The sequence below is a fragment of the Falco cherrug genome, chromosome 5 (genome assembly GCF_023634085.1).
Source record: "Falco cherrug isolate bFalChe1 chromosome 5, bFalChe1.pri, whole genome shotgun sequence".
Lineage (NCBI taxonomy): Eukaryota > Metazoa > Chordata > Aves > Falconiformes > Falconidae > Falco > Falco cherrug.
In genome coordinates, this window is record NC_073701.1 from 46717687 (window position 1) to 46744333 (window position 26647).

Consider the following 26647-nt stretch of genomic DNA (forward strand, 5'->3'; position numbering starts at 1 on the left):
CCCCCTAGAAGGAACATGCTCATTACACTAGGTAACTGGATACAAGCTCAGACACAGCCATGATTTCTAATGCACAACATGAGCAGAAAAAAGCCAACAATCCCTTTTCCCCTCATCTAAAAAGCAATATAAACACATAACATTTTTGCTTTAAAAATAAAGAACGTAAACCAGAAAAAAAGAAGTCTTCTTTTGTGAGTCATTTATAACATACAAGCAATTTTGCAAAACTCTTCTACCAAGAATAACTCTCCCTCCTAAATCTGTTTCAACCGGACATGAAGAATCCAATGTATAAGCACATTATCCCATCTGAGACTTAAGAGAACCACACCAGGGGACAGAAATCTACAAGTTTTTATACACACTCCTCTTGTTAGTATGCACAACAATACCATATCACTGTCTTTTTTTGTGCTACGCTGTTGACTGATGGTCAGTCACATATCCAGCAGCTCTACTCCTCCTGCCCAGATTATTCACCCAGCACTGCTGTTCAGTAACATACTCAGAGCTCGTTCCATTCTTTCATGTGATCTGTACTTCCAAAAGAAATAACTTTCATGTTTCTTCAATTAAATCTTATATAACTAATTCCGTCCATTTATGCGATAGGAAGATCATACTCTATTTTAATCCTATTTTACAAATGTTACTACAACATTAAATAACCACCCTTCAGATGAGAAATAATGCCATGAAAACACACATTTGTTTGGGACGACAAGTTTGCAGACCTTTAATTTTGTTAGAGCTTGAAATGTTAAAGCAGAAAAGAGATTATTTTATATGTATATTTATTTATATCTATTAATTTATAGTATTAGCCATAATAGCCAGCAGCATTATTGTGAAGCCAAGTAAGTTTCTACATCATCTTGTCACAAAAATGCACTGCAGTACAGATCACATTAACTCACTATAACGTAAGAAATCTTGACATGAACTTTATACACCAAGTCACCACATGAACTACGATTAATAATGAATCAGAAGAGTAGATTTATATGAATAACAAAAGAAAAAACCCTCTTGCTACGGACAACTAGATAATAATGTAACTTATGTATTTGCTATGGTCTCAAGTGTAGCCACTAAGGATATCTTCACACGACTGATTTAAACTTCAAATATATTTCTGAGTTGTACTAAAGAATTAACTAACATTTTGGGTTTTTCAAATGAATAAGTAAGCCTAAATTTAGTCCCTGTTAATTAAGTAAAGTTTCAGAAACTCTACCATTCAAGTACACACCTTGTTTATCTGGGGATTTTTTTATTCTTCCTGTGTTTGTGATCCAGATCTGGACGCAGAGAAGCATAAGGCTTTTCTCATTTTAACAACACTGACATTGAAACTTACTTGCTTCTGCTGTAACATGAACCTTTGAATCATAGGACATTTTCCATTCATGATTTGCGTTCATATTTTATCTAACAGATTTCTCACAGATACACAACAGCGTCAGTAAACCAAATTTCTGCACACAACCGAAAGTAAAGACTGTGTTACTTCAGTAGTAGGAAAGAAAAACACTTAAGGAAAAGGTTAAAATATGCTTTTGAAATGTTACATTTCTGTAACACATAGCACTGGCTTACACAGCTGCAGCCAATTTCTTAATTTTCACGAACTTTCTGTGTTTCACCCTAATTTGGTCCAAGATAGGGACAGCTGATCTTTTCTGAATTAGTACCTATCACAAGGAATTTACCAAGTGCTGGTGTTCCACCAAGCCCCCAGGACATGGGTGCCCTCCCTGGCCATGGGCCCAGAGGACAGAACCAGCATGAGAGCCGTGCAGTCAGCTTTTCCCATCAAAGTGCAGCACAGATGGACTAGGAAAAATTCTCCGGATTCTTCATGCTTGAAGATTTAGAACAATATGTGAAGTTAACAAAACATTTTAAAAGAAAACACTAAATGTACTGGTGCTTCAGAGCTGCCCAGGAGATAAAAAATCCGTATCACAGTTTGGAAAACAGAGAGCAGAGCATGGTGCACTCACTAGCACCCTGAAATTTGGAAATGTATTCCCAGAACATGTGTCTCTGCTGGCAGACCCTCTGGGGATTGACACAAGTGCCAGTTCCAAACCAGCGTGCTGGGAGGCTGTGGGATGGAGGAGTTTGAAGCATGGCGGGACGCTTTAACACGCGCATTTCCCCGTGTTTGAAGCATGGCGGGACGCTTTAACACACGCATTTCCCCGTGTTTGAAGCATGGCGGGACGCTTTAACACACGCATTTCCCCGTGTTTGAAGCATGGCGGGACGCTTTAACACACGCATTTCCCCGTGTTTGAAGCATGGCGGGACGCTTTAACACACGCATTTCCCCGTGTTTGAAGCATGGCGGGACGCTTTAACACACGCATTTCCCCGTGTTTGAAGCATGGCGGGACGCTTTAACACACGCATTTCCCCGTGTTTGAAGCATGGCGGGACGCTTTAACACACGCATTTCCCCGTGTTTGAAGCATGGCGGGACGCTTTAACACACGCATTTCCCTGTGTTTGAAGCATGGCGGGACGCTTTAACACACGCATTTCCCTGTGTTTGAAGCATGGCGGGACGCTTTAACACACGTATTTCCCTGTGTTTGAAGCATGGCGGGACGCTTTAACACACGTATTTCCCTGTGTTTGAAGCATGGCGGGACGCTTTAACACGCTGCCGCCCTGGCGTGCCCTTCCCATTCGGAGCTGCCTCGCAGCTTCCCGCAGCCCCAATGCTGCAGACCAGCGCTGCTGGGAGTCAAACTGAACGCATCACTGCATGCTTTGTCACCAGGACACACAGGCAGCAACAAACACCTTCAGAGAGAGCTACAACTATATAAAACGACAATCTACATTTGTGCTACAGACAGCACGAATGAAGACCTCACACAGGATTCCTCCGCATCCATGGTCAGGGAGCAAAGGGGAAAACAAATAAATGACAAAACACCATGTGCAAATCATAAAACAAGACGGTGGGAGACACCACGAGCTACAAGCAAGTCCCAACTGTACAAGGAATTACATCTGTTGAGAATTCAAAATGCAAATGTTAAGTTTTATTAATCCACTTCTTAACTGTGGATACAACCAATGCAAGCTCCTGAAATAATAAAGTAAAATGGGAATTTGGAACCTATCAAAGATAAAATGAGTGCCAGAAATTTTCAGCAGATGAATAACACAGGAGAAGAATAGAAAGACCAGAAAACGGGTCATTATAGTAATCAGATGAGAAACAGCTAATGGAAGGATTTACATTTTACAGTAAAATTAAAAGGTAACTATTTGAAAGATACCAGTAGGTGATATCCACAAGACATTTGTGATAAACCAGAGTAGATTATTTTGTCTGTCTGTTGTGGCTGTTCAGATAACTTTCCTATTTTCTCCTTTGCAAATCCAACTTTCTTCCCTCTCATCTGTCAGCCTTCTCCCTCTCTCTCTTCACAGCTTTCTTTTCAGCTCAACAGACCCCAAATTGCTTTTCCCCTTGCAGCTTTGCGCCAGGCCCCCTTTATTTCTTTACTGCCTCCCACCTAGCTCAGCAATTTAATCAGCATTTGCAACCATACTCCCACCTTGTCCAGCTGACCACTACAGAGGTGACGGGAAGAAATGACAACAAAAGAAAAAGCAAAAACTGCTGACCAATGACTAAGGTAAAAAGCCCGGGGAAAAGTGGAAAGGAAGCTGTTGGATTGATAATAAAATCAGATTTGATATAACAGCATCTGCTCTCCTCCATAAGCAGTGAAATATCCATGTAATAAACATTTTTAATGTATATTTAATGTCTATTATGCATGTCATTTATGGGATAAGCACCCAAGACTGCAGGAAAAGACCGCCTCATTCTTCAGCAATCTCTGTCCTTATTTTGCACCTCTAGGATACCGTTGAAACGAAGAGAACAAACACCCACATAGGTTTCTATTCTTTCGTAGTCTGTACAGTGAGTCTTCTGTACAAGTGGTGCTGCTAGGAGCCCTGCAAGGAGCTCGCCTCATCAGCTGTGACCTAGGACAACTTGGTATACTACCAGGCATAGTATGGTTGTTTAATTCTTTATTGAGATAAAACTCATAGAGAAAACAAATGTTTTACCAATAGGAAGCATTCTGCAGAATAGCTATTTCATAATATTTTGAAGAAAGAAGTGATTTTATGAACATGGGCTCCTGCTACGGATTTTTTTTTAATTGTGCATTTATTTTTTAGCTGTTTAAAATCTCATGAAATCTCTTCACTAGGATAATTTTTTTTTACTGTTTAAACTGAAAAAGATTACAGCATCATGATGTAATAAATACTTGGAAAATATAAAAAATTACTTCTGTATGTTACCATTGTAATGTTTTGCTAATAGATTCTGTAAGCCCCCAGGAATTGGCATATATATTAAAATCATCTAGGGTCAGCTTTCACAATTTACAAGCTTCAGTGGTTCAGAATTTCATATTTTTAAGAAAATATGGCATGTGTTTGTATCAGCAAGTTTAATCCGTCATTATCCATCTCCCTCCTACACCTTTCTAGCATAAAACCCCCTTCTGCTTGCTGACAGAATACTAATTTGGCTTCATTTAAATGCTAAAGCAGCATAGTCCAGCTATCTCATTTAAAATGTGTAAAGCTGTGAAACAATTGACAAGCACAATGAAGAGTGTCTACCATAAGATCTGCATGGAATTATTTTTCAATGGACACTAAATAGCCAAAAGCCTACACTAGCCAATTTTTTTCCCCCACATGTATCTCCTAAAATCAGGAAAGGGAAAAGGGTAATATTCACCTAGCAGCTCACCACTTCATACCATCTGTTAAGATTAAGGGCCAGGTGATGTGTACTGAGTATATACATTCACATATATATATACAGGCTTCTATTTGTGCAAGGGCGGTCACTCATTCTTGTTACTTCAGCCACATTTTTACTCTGTATGTGCAATAAAAAAAATGTGTATTAACAAAGCCTGCATCAAATATAAATTGAGGGCAAGAGGAATTTCCATGTATAAATAGTACAAACCCCCTCAATATATAGCACTTTGTGTGCAGGACCTGGGCTGGTATCCCTCAGCAGTACCTTCCAGTGACCCATGTTGACATATCTTCAAGAAAAACCTCCTCATAAAGGTGTAGTTTTAAGGCATGAAATGGAGAGTGTAACAAAACTTGAATTGGCATGATTCGTTGAGTAGATTCCAAATACTTGGTGTGCAAGTACATGGAAGTGCGTATGTGGACATGTAAAAAGACATGACGTGTGTTACCGTCTTTGTACGCACACACATGAATAGAAAGCTGGAAAGGAAAATGTCCAAAGGAACCCTCAGACTGCTGCAGGGCATTTTTCTTTGCTGCTTTCCATTCACACCTGCGTGTACAAAGATGGTAGCAGGCATCACGCTAGCCACAACATGCCTGAAGAACAGTGACCACCAAGGCCTGGATTTGATTAGCAGCAAACTGCTCCACACCAGAGCAAACTGGGAGCTAAGCCTTGTATTCCTGGGGTGTGCAACTGAAGAGTTACTTATTCAGATGTGCTCACAGAGGCTCACACTGTCTATTTCAAGTTCAAAATCAAGGCAAGCAAAAATGCAGGCACAAGCTAGTGTGCTAAAACGTTCCTCACAATGGCAGAGAAGGTACATGGGCAAATGAGATAGCAAAACCTGTTAAACTTTACAACTGAGATTAAGATGAGAAGAAAGCAACCATTTTCTCTCTAAACTCTAATTCCTGAAAGGTTAAAAAAACTGCAGAGGTTTATCAGCAGAAGAATCACTAGTAAAAATAATTTGTTTCAGAGGGTAAACATAAATTTTGTTGTGCAGATAGCAAGACAATAACTGCTGTTGGACACATCTATATTTCTGCATATAAACACTCAATTTACAGTTTAGTGTTTTAAAGAAATGAAAACATGGAAGACCTGATCATAGTTCTGACTGCTCTGTGCAACAAGACTTATGCAGGACTGAGTTAAGGAGCTGACCCATATACTGAAAACTAGGATCTAAAATTAAATGGGAAAATGTACATCATTATTTTAACTTAGCTCAAAGTTGCACAGCTAAATCTCTGTGCAGCAAACTGAAAAGTTATCTATATACTGCAGATTATTATGCACTCAGTGAACACACAATATTTAAATAATTTTTGCTATGTTAAGGGTATTGAATTTTTCATGCATTTTAAAGTTAGATAAATGGTTAGAAAAATAATTCGATGGGTCAGACATTTCATTAACTTAAATATTAACAACAAAATCCTCCAAGCAGAATAAAAATACCTTTTTTTTTGTTTGTTAGTGGGGTTTTTTTTCTCTCCTCTTGCCTATGGACCTATATACTTGTCCGGGGCAGCAGAACCCACCAAGAATCCTTCTCAGATTGCCAGAAGTACCAGGGCGCTAGACATCTGGGGCTTCACTGCCTGAATTCTCTGTTGAAATTGCCCATGTTTATTTCCTAGCTAACACTTTACCTTTTGTGTAGATTTACAGTTGTGTTCTTGGTCCAAGTCCCTTGTTCCCAAAGGAACCTAAGCTTTAATTTCTGAATGAGCACTGAATATCAGCTTAACACTGTTTAATAACTTAATAAGCATACACACATTAGGGTTTTGATACTATTTAAAATACTTTCCACAAGTCTATAAATTACCTGCCTGCAATGATCTAATGCCAGTGAAAGAGTCTCTTTCATTCACCACTTACTGGTAACAATGGGAACCTGGTTTTCTTGATGTCAATGGCAAAATACCATTGACTGCAATGAAGCCAGTGTCTCACTTGGACACGCTGTATTCCAATAAAATAGGGATTACACTGCATTGCAGAACTGAAAAGGATGGGCATAGTTAAAATGAAATGCTAGAATGAAAGCTGTGTAAAAATAGTATTTTCTTATTCAGCAGACCTACCCTACAAATATATTCGATCTCATAGCTCCTTATTCTCACAGCTAGAAAAAAATACTAAGATTTCTTTTTATTTCCATTTCAGAGACGGCACATTTATGGTGAAAGTAAGCAGATCCTGTTTATATAGTCTCTCACTCATGTGATTTCATCATGAGTCTCAGTAAAGTCTATCTTCCTCCCAAAACCACAAACTTTTGAATTTTGGCTTATGTTAGGAAGACAAATGCGTAAGCCCCATGACTGCATAGAAAGCTTTGAAATTATCATTTTGGGTGGGGAGCAAAAAAACTCCGCATCTTAATTTTCCTATGATATTTGAAGCCCTGAGGTGACTAGCTTTTCATCATCTATATAATCGCTAATTAAAGGACAACTGAACTTATAAATTCTACACACAGGAACAGCCTGCACAAGCTGGAGCAGCCCTACTATAAATACTGCCTGCAGAATCCTTTCTACCATGCGAAAGCGAGCAAGGCAGCCTTTCAGACACCAGCTTAGACTTGCAGGCAACATGTATCCTGTAGTTAGGAGAAATCTTTTATTTCAAAACTTGACAATTTTTACCTTGTGGTCCCTAAGATAAAATGAACATGGCACTTTGTTACCCTTCAATGTATCTTCAGCTTTTCACAGCACCGTGTCATGAAAGATTCTAATTTTCACTTAGGTAAAAGAAATTTATAATCGGATGCAAAGAAAGGCTTGGACACAACCCAACTGTAATCAAACTACTAAACCCAAAAACCACATGCAAAGATTAATGAGAAGTTGTATGGCAGTATTTCTCCCTGGCTGTGCTCTGTGAAGAACTCTGTTGAGAATCAGGTGTAAAGGACACTGTCGTTGGTGCCAATCCTCTCCTCCCAACCCACTGATGCAGCCTGTAAAACTAAGGCTGACCTGACACAAGCTGGGCACAACCTACCGTTTTGATATGTCTCTCCTTCCTCTTAACCCTACAGGACACCCCCCCCCCCCCCCCCCCCCCCCCAGGCTGTTGGTGTCGGTGGTAAACAAGAACTGCAGATCTGCTGGTCTGATGTTAGTGATACACTAGCTTAAGATGCATCAGATGTAGCTACTTCTCCTAATGGCTGCTCTTGATCCTATGTTGTCAACTCTCAAACTTTCCAGCCTGCTTTGTTAACACCTGTGTTTTACTAGAGCAGAGCCCTACACAGAGCTAAAGCAGCCCATGTCTTAAAAACAGTGCCCATGGTGCAGCGAAGGGAACCTGATGCATCCGATTCGGTAAGATTTGTCCTTGCATCTCAGGCATCCAGGACTTCCACCGCTCTATGCCAAAGTACAAGAGAAGATACAGTCCAGCAAGGTGAAATTAAAAAGTGCTGTAAACTGAACATCAAATGAGTTTGGGACTGCAGAAAGCAGGGAGCAAAGTACACGGACTCATGCTTCACTACAGAATTAAGAACAGCATTGAGAATGTGATTTAAGAAGAAAATTACATGACAGAGTATGTTTTATTTCACAGCATGCTAAAAAATGATTAAAGAAACGTGAAAAGCAGACTTGTTCTTTTAGCTTTACTTTCAAATACAGCAATATAACACAGAACCATTCTGATATGCTGCTGTATGCATCATTTCTATGCCTATTATCCTGCTTCTTAGAAAAATGAAATCCAAACCTACACATTTTATCTTAGCGCAGCAGCACAGGTTTTATAGAGTGAGAGCTTATAAATGGTAAACCAAGAATTTAGCACAGTGAAAACACAGTCCAGGCTCAGGGGTCTAGTCTCTTCTCATTGCTTTTATATACTTCCAGTATTCAGGAAAATTACGCAGAAGCATTAAGAGTAGAATAGACCCCTGTGAAATAAGCTCACAAATGAAATTAAGAGAGGGAGAGAGCAGCAAATAACTGAATCCCCTGAGCCAGCAGAATGCCACGTTGAACTGTCCCAGGAGGATATATAGCATGTGCTACTGTGCACCCACTTTTCAGAGGACTTGCGTAATTTATGAGCGTGACAATAATGCCATACATACCCACAGGGTCTTCCTAACCTCCCTCCCGCCCATCAACATGCTTCCATAGAGAACTGCCAAGGAGACTGACACAATGAAAATGCAGTGGTTTGGCTGCCTTTCAACCTTCTATATGCCCTGGAGGCAGAAGGATTACTTATTATTAGCAATTATGAAATTTAATCCCCTATACTACATTGCATATGATCAAGCTTTATTGTACTCCAGTGAGTCTTACCATAGTTTAAACATCAGATTATAAACCTATGTTTTAATGCATCGACTTTAATTTTATATAGACTCAACTTTCCCTGTTGCAATGTGGTCACTTCATTCTTTACTGCTGATAGTGTGGCCCTTGAGTTATTGAACAATATAACTGTATGCTTTTATCAGTGCAGGAGAGGAAAAAAAAACCAGCTAACTTGATTTTCTCTTTCCTTTTTAACAAATGAAAACCTGAAGTACATGTGGATTAACCGATAAACTTAAGGCTGCAGATAAAACTTGGCATACTAATAGAAATGAAACCCCCCTCTCCTAAATCCTAATGCCATGCTTTATTCACAGAATCATCCTGGCCTTACTTGCTGTATCCACACAACCAGAACAGGTGAAATAAGAGCCATAAAAAACATCCACCCTGTGTGCAGTCCGGCCAGGCACTGTAAGACGTGTTTCAGAGTCTTCACTCTCTGCAAGCCTAAAATCAGATGTTCCACATTGTCTCCTTATAGTGATCTTTGTTCTCATAAACTAATGGCAATATCTATGAAAATCACAACACTTTCTCATGGACCACTAGGTTAAGTGAAAAATTATTATGATTACGTAAGTGACATTGCATTTGCTGATCACAAATACAAAGGAAAAAAACGTTATAAAAATATGTACTCTTTTTCCAATCAAGGATTAGCAAATGTTAATCCTTGTAAAACAGTAAAACATCTGATTAAAAGGAGACGAGAAAGCAAAAGTGAATTTTTAACACAGCCATCTATCATGCCACTCTGCTACCTTCCATTCCGGGTGGAAGGTGTATTTCTCTGCCTTTGCTTTCTCTACCCACTACATAGCAACACATACACTGAGAAAACCCTTCCCACAAACACTAACGTTCTGCTAAATATCCAGCTACCCTGTGGCGTACACATTTCCCCTGGGCAGAAGACGAGAGCGCTCGGTGCTCATGGCCCTTATCACTCACATCGCACTACCAGAGGGCACTTGGCACAGTGAGAACAGTATGAGAAGCTACCCGCAACCCAGCAAGTGCTTTTACTTAAGCCAGCATGCCACTCATCACACAGCGACTTATTTAAAGAAGCATCTGGTGACTGACATGTGCCACCGGTAGCATGAGTAACAATAAATTTTCCTGCAGATTTTCACCTACATCTCCACAATCCTTCCCTTGACCCAGACCGAACTTCTCCTTTCTCTGTACCCCTTTCCCCTCCATATTTATTTCCAGCTTCCCATCATGGCTCTACTACTTGCTTACCTGCAGTTTTTCATAGCCCCAGAACTGTAAGACATGATACTCCCACCACAACAAGGGTTATTTATCACAAGGGTTGCCTCTACTCACTTTCATGACAGTTGTGGGAACTTAGTATCTCTGAAATAAACCATTCTTCCAGCTCAAATGCCCAATCCATTTGGAATTTCAAAAGACTGATGTTGCAATTGCAAACCCATACTTCTTTAGGTTAAAAAGTATTCCCCCAAAGGGAACTTCAATGGAGTAAATCAGTGATCAAAAATTCCAAAATACATGTCTTTTAATAATAGTAATAGTTCAGAGCAAGACACTCATATCTTGTTCCTTATGTAACTTCAACATAACTGCAGTTATTTAATCATTGTTCTCCTCATAAAATAAGAGGAGCATGCTACCCTCAATACTCTTTTGCTACATACAGAAAAGTTAAAGCACACCAAATTTAGACTCAGTTCTGTCCTTCAGCAGTCATAAACATAACTGGGCGAAACAAACCTAGGCTGTGCATTTGTGTCCACATAAATGACATCATGTTCATGTAGAGTGAATGTCACTCCACACTCATGTCAGAACAGTGATTAATTAAGCAACTGTCTTCAGTGATTTCTCTCACCTAAGCATGCACATCCAGATTTTCTACACAGGATTCCTTCAACTGAGATTGGAAAGAGAACTCTGCTGCTTAGGACAAGCAAGCATCAGATTGGTTTCTAAACTTATAACACACCCATATAATCATATTAAAGCATTTTGAAACAAGAAACAATCCAGTTCTTTGATGGTTTATCCAAAAAGGAAAGCATTTTTATCAAAACAGTCATACAGATAATCATCTGTTCAGGGAAGAACCAAGTCATGACCCTGAATGTTCATATAATGAAAACATCAAGCAAGCAAATGTTGTCCTCTCTGAATCTGATTGTTACAACCGAGGAATTTTAAACAGCCGTGACATGAAGTACACAAAGCTCACTGTATCTGGGGAGTTAAGGGAGTCCTATAGCCAAGGTTAGTATGCCTCTGTGTGATGATAACGATCCAAGGACTCTCTGGATGCTCCCACTGCCAAGATAAAGCACCCAAGGCAGCTTCACACCAAGCACCAACAAGCTGCAGCTGTAGGTGCTGTCATAAGAGGTGAATGTTCTGAAAGTGAAGGCGAGGATAAGCAGACAGGTTGTGACTGGCCCTGGATGCATAAGCTTCCTTAATGCACAGCTTGCACATGATAGTACGTGAAAATGTAAAAAAATTATTTCCTCTAACGTCAAGACAACAGAATTTTATATTCTGAAGACCTCATCCTGCAATGGCTCCACATACCTTCCCTTTGATGATTCACAGAAGAGTACCATCCTTGTGTGTCCTTTTGACTCACGCTGAAGCGTAATTGCTGCACTTTTTTTATTGCTGCACCCATTTTCTCTAATCTGTCCTTTCTGTTTTCCTTTTATTTCTTTTAATCTTCTAAATTTATAGATACAGAAATAGCTTTCTAACTTTTATTCTTTTTAACTCTCTTGTGCTTTGGCTCTTCTCTATTTTCTGCAACTTTTTAAGAAGCCAGATACTGTGAGAGTGCCATTTTGCCTCTTTTTATTTATCTTTTTATTTAATCTAATTCATTTCTTTTCCTGAAATGAAAGGCAAAGGATCAGGAATACTTCAGTTCTTTAAAACAGTGACCAAGCCTGCAGCTATTTACTTATGAACTGACTATGTGAATGACTGTGTTAGAAGTCATCAGAGGTCTAAGGGATAACATCATGTATGATAGAAAATAAAAGCTACAAATCGGTTTTCAAGCAGCAGTATAATGTTATCCACAGCTGCAAATGTTTGTTAGCACAGGTGAGGCACACTGAGATCAACTTTGCCATCTTTATTATCCTGTTCTTGCCTGCCCATCAACTGTTGCTTGTAGATGAATCTTGCTCTCCATCACAGACTGATAAACAACACTTTAATTCTCCCTAAATAAAGCAGGATCTTCCTCTGTAAAAAAAAAACAAACTGAATGACCAGGACTATAGATAATAGCCTTTGGAAAGGTAAATCCACTAGGATTATAAAATCCGTATGAGGAATAACACCTAAGTGGAGGTGAACTGCAAATTTCTGGAGCAATACGTGGAAGTCTGAGAACCAAGTTCAGAGTCCAGCAGGTGAGTTTGTGGGTTAAAAAGATTTGCAAGTGCTAAAAACAGACTGAAGTGGGGAAAAGGTCAATGTTTGCTCTAAAACCAGCAGAATTATACATGTGATGTATTATTAAACTTCAGTCCCTGCAAGGAGGAAAGGCGTCGACGATTTAGGCAGGGATGACTTGAACAATACTAAAAAATGTAGCCATACAACATTCGTTAATTTGGCTAATACCGATGACAACTTTCTTCTAAGCCAATATGGCTTCCATCATCCTGAAAGAACAACTGTTCTTCTTCAACATGACCACAGAAATCCTGCTCCACACACTCAAACGTAGTCTTCCTGGATCCATGAACAGCAGTGAGACCTGGCTAAAACATCTCACATAAAAGACAGGGGTGAAGGTGTTACCTGGCTAAGAATAACCTGACCTAAGAAGAGCATCAAGATGATGGGGAATCCACTAGGACTATCTATGTATGCTTCCCTCTCCCAAGTAACAGCAAAACCAAACAAGATGAACAGCAGTGACATTTTTGGTCACGGACACAGCATCCAGCACCACCTAGCCAGTCACAGTGCCAGCAGTGGAAGCAGGTGGCATTAGCATTTGCCCTGAAGGCAACTCTGACCATTCTGAATTTCCAGACTTGTATGAGAAAGGAGGCGGTGGAGCGGCCTGCAGACCACCTGCTGGTCGTCTTGGAGGCAGAACTGAGATGGCAGCCTGCCACTGGGAAGGAGCCAGCTTCTGCCCTGGTGACTGACAGGTTTGGTCTTGGTCCCTGGAGAAAAACGTATTGCTGCTGGAAAAGCAAGCCTGTTTGTGAAAGGCCAAAAAAAGGTATGAATGGACAATTTAGGGAAATAACTGCTCCTCATAAATCCCCTTTTTCCATTAACACTTTACTTCTGGGAGTATTTTTTTTTCTATAACTCATTTTAAGACACTAAATGATACAGATTCTACTGCTTCACTAAATAACTGGACATTCTTAGTAATTAAACAGGTTTCCTACACACAGCAGAGAAAATATTCTAATGAAGTGATTATATTTTTTCCATGGCACGGAGCACATAACAATAAGCCATTTCAATAATCATTATTACTGCCATAGTATATATTAATATATTTTGGATAAATCATTGCCTCCTCTATCAACTCAGCTACTGCTCCTGCAAATAAAGCAATACCTTGTTACCTAGCAACTGAGCAAGTCCCTGCTACACTGCCAAAAAAAAAAAAAAAGGAAAAAACGGAAATATATATATATATTTATATATCCCCTTGGTTTCATGTTGAGAGAACATCCATAAAGAACAAAGAACAATCCACTCAGATGCCCTGAAATACAATATTTAAATAAAATGTTTGATCCTCTACGTTTCATGAGTATCTTCAGAAGCCAGGTCTAGATTAAACATGCATTACCTCTTACTGACAATGTAATGTTCTCTCTATGCATTTTTTGGAATATTTTATTAATGCATATGTAAGTACACAGACATTACACATACAAGTCATGACAGACACTTAATGCTACATCTGATCTGCGCTAGAATAGGAATAGCTATCACGGGGCTTTTTTAAAAGTCCGTTTGCTTATGCTAAATCAGCTCCTTTCCTGTTTAACGTAGCAATGCACAGTATCACCTCTTACTGATGCAATGTCTCTTTCTAGGGTTCTCTCATTTGTACAAATTATTCCTTGTGTTGCATTAAAAGAACCCATATGTATTATGAAACCCACCACTTCATTGTTTATGTCTGTTTCTGACAGATTGCCAACACCGTGTGGGTCACAGTGAGCAAGGGTAGCTCAGGAGTCCTACTTGCATGGACGAGCTACTGTCCCAGGCAACACACAAATTCAGCAGCAGCCTCTGAACGCTCTGGTTACCAGCACGTCTGGTCCACGCATTACTCCAATGTGAAAAAGGCAGCAGAAGGATTCACAGCCCCATGGCCACACAGTATGAAGACGTACCCTTCACTGCGACAAGGACTGCCAATAAGCTTGTGCAATAGAGAGAATATGAAGTCATGAAAATTGCTGTCCTGAAGGCCCACAGTTTTCATAGTAGGTAGCTGTTCACACATTCACTATTGTCTAGGTCATCACACCACCCCCAGATCCAACATAAAATACATCTGAAGACAATACAAATTTCACTTCAAATGTAGTGGCTAATCACAATCCACCACTGCTAATCATAAATTAGACAATCACTAAACACCACGCAAAAATTTTGAATGCTGCTACCGGTAGCAACATCTGTAGTGAAAGTATTCCCAAAACATGCTGTTAAATGTTCTCTTGAAACTTTTTGAAGTCACCTATCTCTTAGTATACAAGGATATTGGCTCAGTTAATCATAACACAAAAGCATACACAATCTATATCATGCTGCCTTGAACATCTGCTGCTGCTGCTGTAATCCTTGATAATTCATAGCAAAAATATTTGGAAAGTGATATGCTTGCACCCAAAGGCACCTCACTTTGTGTGGCTCTTATCATTATCTCCAAGCACTATAATAGTTTGAAATCTTTTGCAGCTTGGTTTTGCTGATTTTTTTTTTACATTCCTGCAGACTTTAACAACTAGGTACCATAGCTCACCTCCCAGAGGAACGAGTGGAGCTCAGTAAAATGCGTAATGCATACAGATGGGTGAGGATAAAGTATCAGCTACTATGGCATTCAGAAGCCTCTTGCAATAAAAATTTTAGAAGTTAGTGAAACACTACAACTTATACATCTTACAAGGATAAAGCAAACATCAAAGACCATACCCTACAGGCTTTGCATGACGAAGTCTGCGCATACTGTCTCTCCCTCTGGAAGGCAGTCTTTAGTGACAGATGGCACAACCACCACCTACAGATGGCTCAAATGGGGGCTCCATAGCTTTGATAAATACTGCAATCAACTCCTAGGATAGGTACGGTTCAGGCAGCAGAGCAAGCACAGGGAATAAATCCCTCAAAAACTTCTTAACTGTGGAATAATCGTACTCATAGTATTATCCTAAACAGACAGATGAAAGTCCTGGGCTCTTACTGAGCTGACAGAAATTCAGGACTACTTAAGAGGAGGTCAGTAGTTTAGCATAAAAGTGTTTGAAACTAGCATCACTCAATTTCTTATCTACTTCATCCAGAAAACCATTTCCACTTTCATCACGGACCAAGTGCTCCTAGTGAAAGTATTCTTGCTTTCCGGTGGGTTTTGTTATACTCTGGAAGAGCAATCAACCCTATTGCTGACAGAGCCTTGGTTTGGTTGGTAGAAAACATCCTTGCCTCAGACAGATGATCCACTACAGTGAGCAGAAGTATTTGAATTGCTGCTCTAAGAAAATCAAAACCTGTGGACTGATACTGGGATTATTTGTAGCAGACTAGCATAATCTTTTCTAATCTTCTACAGAAAGCTGGGAATAAGAGCAACCAGAGTGATTTCACGAAGGAGCATTTGCTTTAGTTGAGCACACATCTCTGAGACCCTCTCTTTCACTCGCTCCTGCTGAAAAAACAGATACGACTTTGCAATGTCTTTTGTGGCAACACAGGGCTAGTGATGGGCCATGTTTATCACCTGCCTTGAGCCACTCATGCTTCGTGCCATTTGGGCAAGTTTTCTGCCAAGTGGCATCTACCAGAATGTTCTCATTGACCAAGCACTGCAATGCTATGGGCATGTATGCAATACAAAACACAGCAGTTCCAGGAATTTGTGGATGTTCAGCTAAATAATAGGAATATTGCACTTTCAAGTTGGTGTCAGGACACAGAAGGGACACACACTGAAAAAACTTTGATCTAATATGCACACTCCCTGTTACGTTGAAGTATCTTACACACCCAAGAAAAACATACATAGGTATAAAAATATCTCCCAGACGCATTAGGGAGGGTGGACTAAAGCCCTATTCAGAGTCCTTGGATTACATGACAAACTCCCAAGCCTACACCTGGAGTATAATAGAAAGTAACATATTTGCAGAATCCTCACAAATACAGCTCAGCAAGTCTTGTATCCTGAAAAGTAAAACCACCCCACCCCACCATTAAGAGGCAATATGATGTTTCAAAGCAGCCCTACCAAACTCTACATTAGAATATGCCTACCACATTCTGGTCCGTGGAAGAGAACAGCAGAATACAAATAAAAACTGTAATCATTTAAGCCTTGATTAGTCCAATTACTACAGTATCTAGAATCTCTCCTGCAGACCTGACGCTTCTATTCTCTTCTGCCATCACTATCTTTTCTGGAACACAAACAGGGAACATTAAAATTGCCATTTTCAGCTACTCCTGTCCACAATTTAACAAGCTTACCGTCCCCAACTTCCAAGTTTCACAGCCTGAAAAAGTACTGCAGAGTTAGGAGGGAGTCCACTTCGTCAGAGCTTCAAGAAATAGAAAAAACTGTATCAAAGTTTTTTATTTATGATGAACTACCTCAACATTTATCCCTTTTCAGATTACAGAAAACCATGGCTGACGTTCTTCTTAGGAAGTGCCGTGTAGAAAAGGGAGGCAGAGATTGCTATAGTGTCAACGTAATTTCTGAATGCATCACACAATCTTTTGTAATATGTCAGAAGTATAAACAAACACACTCCATGTGTCACAGCCTACAAAAGGTATCAGGTTTTATAGCATAGTAATGCATGACAGCTCTCTTAATACTTACGGTAATTCAGTAATTACATAAATACCTTCAAATTTGATTACACAGACTCACTCACACCATCAAAGTTTGAGCCAAACTCAGACAACGGCTTTATATGTGACCGCAGCAACACGAAAACCTTCAGACTTAACTCAGTTATGTCAATTTTCATATTGTTGGACCAGACCCTGTGCTCACTGCAGCAACGTGTGACAGAGGAACTTGAGCAAGTTACACTGCAATCCCCTAATCCTCAGTGGGAAGCTGTAGGACGTGGGGATGCCTCAAGGCTGAGCTAAGCTTCAACCACCCACTCTCTTCCACGCGCTGGGAGATCTAGACCATCATCTCATCCTCTTCAGCGGGGCCCTATGCTGAGGTGGGAGAGCAGGAACAGGAAGAATGATGGGAAGCTGGATGGCAAGATCCACCTTGGAGACCGCAAGTCAAAGGGATTCTCCACACACGCTCCAGTGGGGCAGCTCCACCTCTCCTTTGCCCACGAAGCACAAAGGCACCAGGACAAAAGGTTAGGAGTTCGGTTTTGGAAATGGTAGATGTGAATAATGAAGCATAAGATGCATAATATAAAAATATAAACTTCAGACTAAAGAACCAGGGGAGAGGTGAGAGGAAGAAAACATAAGATAAACTAAAAGTGCTAAATTCAACTGAATTTATGTGTTCAAATTGACTGTTTTCTTGCTATTACCACCTCTTCAAGAGCACCTGACTTGTGATGTTTTCCTACATTCCTAATGAAGTAATACATCAATACATCAGGAATGTTACTAGTCTTTTAACTAGCATCCTCACCCTCTCAGTTATGTCATCACTGCATTAGGATCAACATAACAGGGTTTTAAACAGAACAGGTTGTGGTGGCTGAAATAAGATATTCTAAAAATAAGATTTATAAAATGCGACGCATCAGCCCCTAGCAATAGCAACTGTAGCTTCTGTATAATGTATGAACACAGGATTATTTCCATGAATCGTTTTACATTAAAGTATAAAATCATCATCACATACAGAGAACTAAAAGTGAACATTGGTTAGAAAAGAAGAAATTTTATTTTACATGAGTATTTGTACCTCCAGTGATATAATGAGATGATGAATAACAATCAAATAACAATCCTATTACTTAAGTTACATAACTTAAAATAGGGTGTATGTCAACGTAAGAACAACATGGAAAGATGACTGCTGTTTTGTGTTTATTCACTGCTTCTAATTTAGACTGTTTCTTTTACAGTAATTCTGTTCTAAACTGGTTTTGTGAAACAAATTTTCTCATACAAAGTCTAAGTTCTTAGACCATAAGGCAAGAAAGGCATTTTTTAAAACAAATCCTGTGCTATACCCTGCAGACAAAAAGGGATTCCTCTCTCCCAAAGGTCCCAGCATAGATTACCCACCTGACACCACAGAGAAGCAAGCTGGGGAATCACTTCCCAGTCTGACCAACTCACTGTCCTCAGTAGGGCATCGCCAAGTCCTCAGGAACCACACACGTACAATGCTGCCCCGTACCAAGAGTCAGCAGAAGCAAGCAGTAGCTTTTCTTTACTTATGAAAATAATTCGGAAACTTGGTTCAAAAATAAAGAAGCTTCCCAACTTTCTGTTGACTGGAGCAGTCTTCAGTATACATAACAAAGAAAATATAGTATCAATGCAGTCAACTATTTAAACAGGAAAAAAATGCTTTTTTGGGGGGACATGACTTGCTCTTTAGCTTATGTTTTACATTTCATTTATTTCTTAATTAATATTACCAGCACTCTTATTACAGAAATACAGTCCTACAGCACTATCCTTAAATACCAAGATCAAAGGATTTCAACAAAACGCTCAACCTAGGAAGGGCACTTGCTTGTATATATAGAACATGGCATATTTAATGAAATACAGTTCAAAGGGAAACCTAACACTCTACAGCCACACTTTCCAGCTTAGGACTGCCTAACATTAGTTTCCCATTTCCACAACTGGGCATTTACAGAGAGTATCAATTACACTAACGCTTCCTCTAAAGGCACCTTTCCCTTTGAAAAAACACATACTGAATTACGAAGTTTAGAGCCTAATTTTTTAGGTCACAAAGATGTAAAATATTGGTCGCAAGCTTTCCTCTTAGACATCTCATTTTCTCTGAAGTTTCAGTCAATTAATTGGTCAATGCAAATGAAGTAAAAGTAAATAAAGAAAATAAAAATCACATTAAAAGATGGCATCTTTAGCAAGAGTCCATGGGACTTCTATTCGTGTTGGGGCTCTCAGGACAATGATAGCAATAGGGGAATGTTTACTACCTTCAGAGAAGTGTGACAGGAGCTGCCCAAATACCTCTTCACTGCAGTTTAACTGAACATATTCTATTGCTTGTCCTTCTTCCTAGTATCCAGGAAGACTACACCAGACAAAAGTACGTGAGACATGATCTTCAGTCTGTGCAGTCAATGAAAACAATGGGGCTCTGACAATTTACATCAGCAGAGAACATTGTTCAAAAATCTCTGAGTGAAACCTTCTGAGGTCTGCCCTATGCTTCCTTGTGTGTATCACCACTGCAGAGCTACCACTTAGTCCCAAACAGGTCCGTAAAGAGCAAAAATGGTGACAGCAAGCCTTAAAAAGAGAGCAGGAATGGGTGCAGCCAAGTGCTAAAGGGCATATTTCATCCAGGACAAGCCCCAAAATTATCCTGCACTGGTGGTTGGATGCTTATGAAATGAACATGATGTAGGTAGCACTAAATAAATACTTGTTATTACTGTGCTGTGATCGTGACTAACAGATACACAAAGTATTTAAAGGACAAGTATGGAGCTGTTTGGCTGTGTGCTGACATTGCTGGGTGCAGGCAGCAGTTTGGAAACGCTCAAGTGATGGCACCACATGATGAACCCAAAATCAGTATCTTGTGCTAAGGCACAGGGCCTGTGAACCTCTCACACGGGTCATAAAGATACTCTTTCAAACAACAAAAATTAGAGTCAAAAGAATCCAAGCAGGAAATAGTCATAGTATTTAGCACTCATCCCATACTTTCGTGCTTCAAGAAGTGCAGCTGTGCCGTATTCAGACAATATTAAAGATTCATTGCCATTTTGCATGAGTATGTAAAAATCACATGCACAGTCCATTAATTAAACTAATAAGCAGTGGGGAAAACTCTAGGAAAAGGTTAGTGCAACAGATTTTTAAACCTGTGAGCACTGGTTAAACTTAATACTTTTACTGTGAGTTTTTAAATGAAGATAAGGATTGGAAATCTTTTTATGATGTGCCTCCTGTAGAGCCAGTCTTCACTTCTGAGATACCTGAACTGGGCATAACATGGATTAGGATTGAGAAGTACTCACAAAGGTCTGTGAAAATTCTTGAATTCTTGTTTCTTGCTAGTGCTAAGAGCTGGAATGCCACCACATTCAGATTTTAAAGAAAAATAATAACTTGCATTCAGTTTTGTAATGGCTTCAGTAAAATATACAAATGAGTCACACAATACATCCCTTAGGTTTTGTTAAAGTATTTTTCTGTGTGACAATTCACTCCAATAGCCACTTACCTCTGTGGTGGTTTATAAATATTAGTACAGAATGTTGAAGTTCTACGTATTTTGATCATATAATAATAATGCAGGTGTTTCACAAACCAATTTAGTACTTATTAATAATGAGCTTTCCAGATGACTGCACTATTAACAAAGCAACACTTTTCCTAGATTTTAGAATTACTTCTGAAAACATACCTGGAAAATAAAAGCATTAACAAAGCATGACAATGGTATAACAGCTCTTTGATTACAGGATCCTTCAGGAGATAACCAAAAATTGTCTAATTTAAGTGTTTTAACTATTTGCAAACGGACATTTACCCAGCATGCTTGTTTATGCAATAAGTGACATTATCTAAGACTTTATAAAACAGTACAAAGTTGCTAATTATTTCTACAAGCAGTTTTTATGAATCTATTTAAAATTATGAGAACCTTAACATCAATTTCAATAGGGTAAGACGAAGCCTAAAACAGTGAGATGATCACGCATTACAGCAGTGAAATTTTTATAATTAAAGTTATTCCTATTATACATGTATACACATACACACACATTTTAGCATCATGTAAATCTTAGTGAACGTTGGAATTGACTGTTCGTTTCCCTGTATTAGGAATAATTACATCCAACTATTTTTGTGGCTTACCAATTTACCAGTGGCTTTTACCATCACTCACAACACTTAGAAACAAAAGATATTATGTGTAATAGTGTTTTTCACCAAACAGATACATGAAAGAAATTATCTTCAGTATACCCTTGGTAAAAGAGACATATATTCTTACTGACATCTTTGCAAAAGCTTTACTTCAAAGTACACAGAACCAGCCAAGGCGGCATACATGTAAATGCCCAGAAGCATTAAAGGTCTGACTCCACTCTGCAGTCTGGAGGAAGAGCCATCTCAATGAAGAGTTTAAATGATCATCAACAGTCAGACAAGCAAAACAAGTGTTTATCACCTTCATGTTTCACCATGTTTAAATGTCCTGAAAAACAAAATGTTTATTCTCCATTCTGGAGAAGTACCTTTCAGAAAAAGTGTTTCAGAAATTAAACAATGGGCTAAAAACTGCTGTCACACAGGCAAAATTCCCTGCTGACTTAATCTGCTATTACTGCATCTGTTATCACATTTACCCTTTTTACAGCACCAGAACTGAAAATACTCTAAATAGCAGAAAAACCTCTTTGGATGTTTGCTGATTGCAGGAACCAGGGACAGAATGAAGAACAGCAAACCCATTACATGTTACAAACCTCATACAAATCACCTTGGATTTCCTGCATCAAAAAGCTGGAAAAACATAAGCAAAGAGAGAGATCTTTACTTAACACATCCCAGTTTCATGTTTCTAGAAAGAGCAAACTGCAAAGGCAATGCCTGGGAGAAAGAACTTCTAACTCAAGCTTCCTAAGGCTTCCCCCCCGCCCCCCCCCCCCCCCCCCCCCCCCCCCGACACTTATTTCAGGCACCTCTGACAAGCATATAGCATGTGCGCTACATTTAGAAAAAAACAGGATGGTAACAGTTACTTAGTTCTGGACCAGCTGGAATTTCCAATTGGTTTTCTCAAAGGAAAACTGTCCTTCTTTGTAATTGTTCAGCAAAGGATCATGCAAGTCCTGGAAACAAGATATGAACGTCCACAAGGGGGAAAAAAAGTACAAATCTTAACCATCTGGAGTGAATGTGTCCAAGCATTGAAGACCACTTGAGAATGTTGAGCAAGTGCCCTCAAGTGATGGAACAGCCAGAGACTTTAGAAGATCCCTAGATACACTGTCCTTGCTCATTACCTCGTTGTCTCAATCCAACTGAGTTTCAGCCATTTGACTTAAACCCAGTCTCAGTTCTCAGTGCACAGATATATTAGGATTTGAGTCCTAATGAAAAAAGAGACAAATGCTGGGTATCATCGTTACACCGATAACACAGCATCCTGTATGTTCTTGTGATTTCTCTAGAGGTATCACAAAGACACTACGCAACCCCACAGGAATGGGCCATTAAAGGACTGTGCAAATATCATGTCTTTAAGAAAGACACTGCAAAATTCTCTAAGATGTTGCTCAGTCAACTGAGTTAGAAATATCCCACTAGTAGGAGGCTAATGGCAGTAAGGAGGGGACGGAAGAAGACCAGAGATGGTCACAGATTTTTTCCTTTGCACTTGAACATTTTGATGACAACAACTTGTTTCACTCTGTGATCCAAGGAGAGAGACCTTCAGGAGGTCTGCCAGTGCTTCTCAACCAAAAATCAATATTCTTTTACCAAGGAGGAAAGGCTATCTCTCTGATGATTCTCCTTTGGTTAAGGTTTCTTCAACAGTAGTATCATCACTCCCTTACGCTAGATAAAACAATTGCTACCTGCAGCTAACATGAAGTTGGGCACATTTGCAATGTTGCAAGATACTTCAGAGAAATTCACTGGGGGATGACAATGTCAACAATATCTTTTCCTTTCCTTAACACCATGCTCAAGCTTGTGAGAGGGAACCCAGCCCAAATTTGAGGCTTATTTAAAAGAAGAATCTTTGGTGAGATGAAAAAATGTTTCCTAGCTGACTGAAGGACATTTAGAAAAATTCTATTGCTCCAGAGTATGCAAACAGGTAGGAAAAAACCCCATCATCAGGTATCTCCTCTTCTCCCAGATCACTGAGCAGCACATAACTCCATGTCAAAAGCAGTATGACCACCAAAGCTCTCCCCAAAACACCCCACTGTCTTTATATGTAATCCATAAACCACGATGATCTCTGAGATCAATTCGAACAAGAGAGCAGACTGGTAACACACAGAGCTAAACTGTTGAGGATAAAGCATGTGAAGACCTGCATCTTTGAATCTCAGTGCTCAGAATTCTCAGTTTAACACACTCAAACACTCTACTGAAATTACCACATTTGGAAGCTTTTCTCCGCAAAGGCAAAAAATACAGAAAGAATACGGAAAGAGACAGCAATCAAACTGTGACAATGAAATGCTTTCCCTAGCTTGATTACCTTGTCAAAGTCAGGTTTATCTGAAGCATAACCCTTTGATACTTGGAGCCAAGACTACTGTCTTGTAGACAAGCTGGCACAGTTGGCACATGAACTAAAAGATCAAGTACAAGCAGCCCTCTGTTATTGCCTACACAAAGGGAACAATTACATTGGGTTGCGAAGAGTGCCAGGCTGATACAATTTTCTGAAGGTGTTATTCTCTAGAATCTGACTGTGATTTCTTAAAAATAAGCTTATAGCTCATGTAACTGTGAAGACAACATTGAAAATGTGAACTAGTATAAACCAACATGTTCCCAAATGTGAAAACAATCCCAAATCATATCTGTCAGAATGAAAACTCGCCAGTTCATCACAGCGATTGTTGATTTCGAAGACTAATATAATTTTTCAGCATTTAGTAAGCAATGCATTCTGATCATAGGATCATCAGGAAAAAGTCCAGTCTTATAAATGTAATATAGTCACGCTTGGTATTTGGCAAATGCATAAGATTGGACCCAGAATTATGCCACTCTCTCTCATCTCTGCTTTAACTTCCAGTCTGCATGCAGAGCAGCTCTCTCAGGACCAACAGCCAAGAGAGCTTAAGTCCAAGGCTTGGCAGTTTCTCAGTCTGCTGAAAGCAAGGCGGAAGCTTACTATTTGGGAAGAATATTATTCATTATGCCTATCACTAAGATTTAATAAATAAATACAAAGATCCTTACCAAAATGCCAGCTGTTCAATGTTAAAACAAAGCAAAATCGGCACCCTCGCAATTGATGGAAGTAAATTAAAATGAGCATTTCCAACATGGAATTCTGATTCCTCTGACATTGAAATGTCTTGCTCTTGGAATGTAAGCCGAATCATGACTGCCCTGGGTCACAGCTCCCTCCTCAAATTCCTCAGTAGCAAAACTCTTACCTAGAGCCGATCTCCTTTAGTTTCTTAGTTCAGTGCAGCCTTCTTTGATGGCAGCTTCATTGACAGCTCCGTTCCTAATTTTCACATTCTCTGCCTTCCCTCCTTAACTCTTGTACCCACTTCCAGTTAGAGGTGTCATCCCCCTGTCCCCCTCGCCCCCCAAAAAAACCCCAAAACCGCTAAGAGAAAAAGCATCAGGCCCTCAGCTTTCTGAATTAATTTTGGGGTACTGCATTTAAATGCCTTCTAAGTAGAATGAATATGTATAGTATATTTTAATTTGCCTTCTACTGGATAAATTTATCTCTTCCTGACTACCACATCTCCTTTCTCTGGGGAAAAAAAAATAAAAAGGAGCTCACCAATATTGCAGAAAGCAGAGCTTACTTTGAATACATCCGTGAGTTCCAGTTCTCATCTACCTACCATGTGTCAACCACTTGCACAAATTCTTGCAGTGTAAATTCTCAGGTGTGTAAGGTTAAGAGGGTCTGCGAGCGACTGCACATTGTATGAGCAACATACACGTATCAAGAAGAATGGGGCTCTTAGTGAAAACTGTCACCAGACCAAAATTCATCAGCTAAAACCACTGACTCCCCATTATTTTTGGGGTATCATGGCAATTTTTAGGATGCCATCAGAAAGGAGTTTTAACTCGTTATGGTAATTACCCACCGCAGGATCAAGGTTTTGTACTTGGCAAACAAGTACCAACTTTACATGAATGCTTACTTGTATTCATATTTATTCAGGAAGAAATGTCCCTATTGCCACACACAAACTTCCCCTGAGTTGTTTGGGTTTCTTTTTTAGCCGATTATTATATTTTATATTTTGGCATATGCAGAAGATGGCACAAATTCGTTCCTAACACACATTCAAATAAGAAGTTACTATCCATCATGTCAGGGTTTACTTCCAACGCTAGTTTGTGGAATAAGTTAAAATGTTGTTTAAGGAACCATTACGATATCAGCAATCCTGCCACAGATGGACGCTGTAGTTTTCCTCATTAATGCCGTTGCTGTTGAGAATGGCATGGAGCACACCTTGATTTTGTGCATGTGGGCATACATTGCCACTGCTCACGGAGCAGAAGGAATTTTGCAAGGCACATGGCAACATGCATCAGCCCACATGCTAAAAATCCTCAGGAAAACCATTACTGCACGTGTGCAGCAAATTGAGTTCCAAACGAAATGCTCAGGTAGAATTTTTTTCTCTCCCCATACCAACACTGCCTTCTCGCTACAAGGTAAAATAACTGTTCGTTAAGACGCATTTTTTGGACATGAGCCTTTTCGGAGACACTGAAGCAAACACCATCATTCTGACCTTTACACACTTCTGCTTTTCCTCCTTTATTGGGGTTTGGGGTTTTGTTGTGGTTTTGGGGTTTTTTTTTTGAAACAACCGTAGCACTTCGCTCAACTAGCGTTCCTTCAATAACCGAAAGGACAAGGAGCGATACCTTGAAGCCGAGACCCCGCTCGACAAGTTTTAGACCAGGGCACGTCGCGGCCAAGTTACAAGACCTAAGGAAACCGAGGTTTGCAACGCCAACAGTGACACAGCCCCCCGAAAGCAGCAGCTGCGGGCTCCGCGCTGCCGCTCCCCCGGGGGCAGCCCCCGCCGTGGATGCGCGCTTCTCCCCCACCCCCGGTGTTCATCTCCGCTCGGCAGCGCGCTGCGGGAGCACACGGGGCAGGCACGGCTGCCCGCCGCGCCTTCCGCCCCCCGCCCCGCCGGCCCGGTGGCAACTCACCAGCCCACAGCACCGGCTCCGTCAGGCGTCTGGGACTCCGGCCGCCGCGCTGCCCGCCGCCGCCCCCCCGCCCGCCCCGGGAGCGCGGCGCCCCGCAGCGCCGCCGGGCGGGAGC

At 40.1% G+C, this 26647-nt stretch overlaps 1 protein-coding gene across 7 annotated transcripts in view; it reads right to left on the minus strand.

Moving 5' to 3' along the window:
- Nucleotides 1-26647, minus strand: part of ANKS1B (ankyrin repeat and sterile alpha motif domain containing 1B) — a 441494-nt gene that overhangs the window by 62894 nt on the left and 351953 nt on the right. The window contains exon 1 of one of the 7 annotated variants that reach the window (XM_055712229.1): nt 26533-26620. The exons of the other annotated variants lie outside the window; for them this stretch is intronic. The gene's annotated coding sequence lies outside the window, so the exon portion shown is untranslated. Of the gene's footprint in view, nt 1-26532; nt 26621-26647 lie in introns of those variants that run through there. 7 annotated transcript variants of the gene reach the window in all.